Here is a 6,880-nt window from a genome sequence, read left to right on the forward strand (position 1 = left end):
GGCTTGAGACCCAAACAACAATATGGGGCCCAGAAAGGGGGAAGGAGCAGACTGGGCCGGTTAGTTGGTAAAGATCAACAGGTGTACGGCAGGTTCTGGAAAAGAAATATTTCTGCTTCATTCAAAAAATAGTAAGCCATATTTCTACAGTGAGTAAAGTGAAATCAATGATAGAAAAGATGAATTTGTAGAGAAGAGAAGGGCCATAATTCAATGTTCACTCTTGGTTGGCCATAACTCAGCCAATATTTTTCTATTTTTTGTTCGTGCATCATTGTTTCATTTAACAAGTATCTGCTAAAGGCCCACTGTGTGTCAGGCTCGCTGAGGGAAGTGGAGTTTCCACAATGCTCATCTGAACCAAAGTAGTATATCAGGTCTGCATGGAAGAAACAAAGTCATCTCTTGGATTCCAGTGAGGATGACATAAAGTTTATGACCATGGAGTCGATGATTAAGTGCTTTGGGGAATGAGATGGGATCAATTAGAGTGACTCTTATAGTGCAAGTGAAGTGTTGATTGTATTGAATAAAATGGAAACAGACGAGCCCATGCTCTAAGAGGAAACAGAATAGGAAATGTGGATGAGATTTACAATGATGATAATAGTTCCCATTTGGGGACCCTGTACTTCTCAGCTGCCAGATGCTTTACTTATTCACCAGTCTGCACTACAGCCCTTTGAGGAAGTTATTATTACCCTCATTTTATATCCATAAAATGACCTGTGGATGAAGGGTTTGCCTGGGACTGAAGGGTTTCCCAGGGACTGGACTCTTAGTGCTAACCTAGGGAAGCCCCAGGCAAACTGGAGCCTGGGACTCCTTAGAGGAAACCAGGGATCACAATGTCACAAGTCAAGGATAGAATCTGAACTCATGCCCAAGATTTCCTGATGCCCATACCTGTGTCTTTTCACTACACCGCAATGCCTCTATCTTTAAAAATCCTGAACTTAACAATATCAGCTCACATACTTTTTGTAAATACAAACAAGAAGAAGATTTTTATCTCTTGAATCAAATAACTTTCATGCTGGCTCTCCTTTTAAGTTGTCCATTGCTGCTGTCTGGACCACTAACATCTATGTATCAACCAGCAGATCTTTGACTGACAACCTCCATTAACACTGGAGAAACATATTTATCTAGTAAACCTTTTTGTTTTTCAGTAATTCAGTTATAATCCTAAAGGTGAGTGATAGGACAAAAGAGGTTGTGTCTAACAAGAAACTAACATCTGGTAGAAAATAAAATGAGAAACAAAGGTCCAGCTGTTTTGTCCATAAATGAAACACATTGATATTTGGGGACATCTGGAGAGTTGATTGAACTTTTTGATTTTCATACAGATGTTCTGTGTCATAGAGACACAGTCATAACTATATATGGAAAGATATGCATAATGGCATTTTGCTATGTAATTGCCATAGGGAACCCTTTCATAATGCTAATGTCTGTGGACAGAATGCAGACTCTGGCTTATACTGTTATATCAGTTATATTTTATAGCATATGGTTATTACGTTCCAGGACATATATTTGGACCTGGGTAGCCATGCCATGATGTAGATATTATGGATTTTGAAATTAGTTACTTTATAGCCCTTTTCTAAGTTCCAATTGGTTAGATGCAAGCAGGAAGAGTGGAGCATTTACCGGATTGCCTAGGCTTTCTTAAATAACTAAACAAACTTATTTAAAACTTATTTTTAAAATGATTCAAATAATTCAAGCTTTAAAATGCTGTCACATTCTAACTAAAGACAGTCCCCGGGCTCAATTTACTCTGCAATCAACACACCCCTTGGTTTGACTGTTGTGCGGAGCAGCTGCATTATCTGCATTTTGCCAAGTAAACAAACTCTGCACCGTGCAATAGTGTTTGTTGTTTGCTAATGTGCTAGTGGTTAGAAACTGCTTAAAAACTCTAATTATACATTTTCATATAATGCAGAGGCAGTGTGGGGATGTGCTTCATCACTGAGGATATACACACAAACTGCATTTGTATACTTTGTCTGTGTCACAGTAGTTTTTAAATAAATGCTTTGTAAATGCCTGAAAAATAATATCAAGCCTTAACTGATTATTTACTATGCACTGAACACTGGGTTAAACATACATTTAAAGTTTAAGTATTACTTAATGCACAAAATAATTCCCTGAAGTGGCTTTATTAGCCCCACTTTACATGTGAGTTGACTGAGGTGCAGAAATGTTAAGTAAGTGACTCACCCAAGGTCATATCAGTCTAGCATATGGCAGAAGTGGCTTTTAAACCCAGATTTATCTGATCTCATAATCCATGCTATGATCTGCTGCCTCTTCTTAAAGTGAGTATTTGATGGCAGAGACCTAGCTTTGCTAAGGCCCCCAAGACTGGTTTAAGATCTCTGTCAAACAAAGATACGCACAGCTCATTTTATGCCTATTTCATTAAAAACCATCTTGGCAGAAAGCTGCTAGCTCCTGTACCTAGATGGAAGAAGTGTACATTTGTTACACAAACCCCACTTGCATGCATTCAAAATGATTCAGTCAGGGGGTTAGCAAAGGTTGTTTTAAGCCAAATGACACCTGTAAAGGAAAGTTATGTCGCTGCTCTTTCCTTTTAAATCTAAGCTTCTTACTTACTGGCCTGGTCTGTTGCAAACATCGATGCGTCATAAAAAATATGTTGCCTTATAAATCACGTCTCTCCTATAGGAGATCACAACATTTTTTACAGCCCATCTGAACCTCTTGAAGCTTTGTTTCTTCAGAACCTATTCCAGTTACAAAGAGATGAGATTTTTACTTCAAAGGAAGCACTTATGAAATCTACACTTGCAGAATACAAAACTACCTCTTTAAGGCCTTTTAATAGTTGATACCTCATTTAATTTTGCAGTTTCCATTTAAAAAATCACAATATACATAGTAAAGTATCCACCTTTTATGATTATCCCACCACTAATTTCAACGATGTATGCAAACACGTTGGAAAAATAATGCATCAGCCCTTTGATCTCAAGTCTTATCTTTTCTCACTGGAACTTACTGAAAGAGCCATCACAGTTCCTAGAAAACCACAGGTTCTAGTGCATTGAACATGTAGCGCATTAAGAACGTCATTACATGTTTTCTTAGGTCAGCCACCCAAGGCAATAGAAATAAAAGCAAAAATAAACAAATGGGACCAAACTTATAAGCTTTGCACAGCAAAGGAAATCATAAACAAAACGAAAAGACAACCTATGGACTGGGAGAAAATATTTGCAAATGATGCGATCGACAAGGGCTTAATTTCCAAAATATACAAACAGCTCATACAACTCAACTTAAAAAAACAAACAACCCAATCAAAAAATGGGCAGAAGACCTAAATAGACATTTCTCCAAAGAAGACATACAGATGGCCAAAAGGCACATGAAAAGATGCTCATCATTGTTAATTATTAGAGAAACACAAATCGAAACTACAATGAGGTACCACCACACACCGGTTGGAATGGCCATCACTAAAAAAGTCTACAAATAATAAATGCTAGAGAGGGTGTGGAGAAAAGGGAATCCTCCTACACTGTTGGTGGGAATGTAAATTGGTGCAGTCACTATGGAGAACAGTATGGGGGTTCCTCAAAATACTAAAATAGGGTGGCCATATGATCCAGCAATCCCACTCCTGGGCATATACCCAGAGAAAACTATAATTCAAAAAGATACATGCACCCTGATGTTCATAGCAGCACTATTTATAATAGCCAAGACATGGAAACAACCTAAATGTCCATCAGCAGATGATGTGGTACATATATACAATGGAATATTAGTCAGCCATTGAAAAGAATTAAATAATGCCATTTGCAGCAACATGGATGGACCTAGAGATTATCATACTAAGTGAAGTAAATCAGAAAGAGAAAGAGAAACACCACATGATATGTGGAATCTAAAATATGACACAAATGAACATATCTACAGAAACAGACTCACAGACATAGAGAACAGACTTGTGGTTACCAAAGGCGAAAGGTAGGGAGAGGGATGGGTTGGCAGTTTGGGATTAGCAGATGCAAACTCTTATATATAGGATGGATAAACAAGAAGGTCCTACTGTATAGCACAGTGAACTATGTTCAATATCCTGTGAAAATCATAATGGAAAAGAATATGAAAAAAATATATATATATATTTGAATCACTTTGCCGTACACCAGAAATTAACACAACATTGTAAATCTACTATACTTCAATAAAAAAAAAAAAAAAAGAATGTCATTATACACACCCACACAGTTGGGGATTTTAAGCCACACGGTTGCATTTTTCACTGTGAAAATTTAAAAGGAAGAATAATTATGCTACTCACTATTTAATAGAATAATCATGTGGCATTAGTTAGGTTGTTTTGCTTTCTTTAAAAAGAATGTTCATCAAATACCACATGAAAGACTATGTTTACCTACCAACATAATAACACCTTTCATTTATGTGGCTATTTATCATTTTCAAAGTGTTTCACGTTTATTATATAATTGGGTGATATCATTCGGACACTTGAAATTATACCTCAGATACAGTACTGTAACTGTTTTCTGAGCACTAAATTCAAGGTAGATACGCTTTTCTGGCACTGCCTTGACTAAAAAGATAACCTAAAATAATACTGCTCTAGTCCCAAAGAGATTTCAGACAAAGAAAGGAGAAGATGAAAAACAGTATCTCACCCACTGTGAAACCACAGTGAAATTTACAAGAACTTTACAGGAGGGGCTTTTGTTAAAGGGTTTTCCCCAACTGCACCAGACTACAATCTAACAGTCTGTTCTTTTAAGATTAAGTGCTTCACCTTGAGGTTTTTTTATGGCGGCTTCTAACTGTGGTGCCTCACCTTAGTTATAAAATACCACCTCAGAGGGATGAGCTAATGGTGTGTATGAAGGAGCCTCTACTGGGAAACTCCATGAGTGAGAAGCACATTCAGGGAGTATCAGGGTGGCTGCAAAGCATGTGGCAGAGGGGAGAGGACACAGCCTTTGAAGTCAAAATGCTTTTGATTAAAATCCAAGCTATTCTACTTACTACTTGAAGGCCTTGAACAGCTCATGTAACCTCTCTGAGCCTTAGTTTTCTTATCTTTACAATGGAGGTGATAGTATCCTTTCTTCATAGGGTTATTGTGAATATCAATTGTAATGTTGAATGCAAACATTTAGTGGGGGCCCAACATATTAAATAATGAGTAGATGCATTACCAATTTATTATTAGACCCATGTCTTTGCTATTGCAATGTTCCAGGCAGAAATCCAAGAGGGTGTGGAGCAAGGAATGTATTTTAGTGCAATGAAGAGGAGAAAATAGTTTTAGTCAAGATGGTATCCTGGATTGTGGCTTCCGCATCTAGATGATGATGATGATGATGATGATGATGATGATGGTATTCAATAAAACCAGAAATAGATGGAGATGAAGGAGAGAGAATGAGAAAGACAGTGGGAGAGAGAGATTACATTACATAATGCATTTATCTTCTTCACCCACCTTCTAACCAGGTCCCGGGCACATATATATGTGTATATATATATATATTTACTGACACATATACATGTTGAATTAATAAATGGATGAATGAGCAAATCACACATGAGATAGGTCAACCAGCCTAATCCTATGACCATGTTTGAATAGATGTATGATTTAAAAATTTAAAAACCTCGTAGAATATTCTTATCAGAAAAATTTAAATATCTAACCTGGCATGTATTTCCTTTATCATCGGCCACAATAAAAGACTTGCACTGCATTTCACATAAAATGAATTAAAAATGAAGCATACAGAAGGACCACATTACTTAGATAGATGAGGAAACTCTTCCTTTTGTAGGTTTAATATGCCAGGGCATAGGAGGCCTTAATTCTTCTCATTTCCCATTCCTACTTGGATATACACAAGTCTAAGAAGTCACTGGTCTCTGGCAGAGACCTTGTCAACTTCCGTAAGTTCATGGTCTTTCCCTTCAACTCTGCCTGGAGACTCACAAATGACACAGAGCCCTTACTAGGTAGAATTCATCTCCTGGTTAGGGCCAAATCAGTGTGGCAGGGTGGTTAAAAATGTGTATGAAACAAAGGGTGCCTTAGGACTTTTGCATGCACAGGTCTTTATTTTCATGTACTTACTAGGTACCTATTTCCAGATGCCCCTAAAGATTCCTAGAGCTATCGCCATTTCCATTTTGGGCTACATTTGACTTCTCTTTTCTTTAAGAGCATTCCGTCTCCCACACCACCGTCGGCAAGCAGATAATCTATCTGCTATTTATATCGCACAGCAGTTTTTCCAGGAACATTGGGCTCTAGGAGGCAAGACGCTATTATAATTGCCTATTTTCATTTGTTATTTCACTGCGAAAGCAGGCTAAAATGTGGGAGTGAGGAGGCCACATTTGGCAGCTGCCTGTCTCAATAAGAAAATGAGCAAAAGAGGCCTTTTCAGTCATAGACCAGGTTCAACAGCATTTTAGGATTACTGATGGGGTGAAGTTTATCATTTTAAAGTGTAAATAAATCATAGGGTTTTTTGAAGTGAAATTTATTACTTTAAGAATAAGGATCAAGGTCTTTGGGGAATCAATTAGCCTTTGTATTTGAACAGACAGGGTGCTGTACACTCCTACAATCTCTGTGCTTTGAATCAATCTAACATTTCTTTTTTTTTTTTTTAGGTATGCATTCTTTAACACATACGGAAAAGCACGGTATTTAACCAAACAACGCTAATACATAGAAGAGCCGTTTGTTATATGCGCAAATTAGCAGCATACGATTTAATTCAAAATTAGCAAGTGATGATTCTGGAAAACAACAATTTCTTCTCAGTAGGAAAGCCACACA

This window comes from Eubalaena glacialis, chromosome 9, assembly GCF_028564815.1.
Source record: "Eubalaena glacialis isolate mEubGla1 chromosome 9, mEubGla1.1.hap2.+ XY, whole genome shotgun sequence".
Classification (NCBI taxonomy): domain Eukaryota; kingdom Metazoa; phylum Chordata; class Mammalia; order Artiodactyla; family Balaenidae; genus Eubalaena; species Eubalaena glacialis.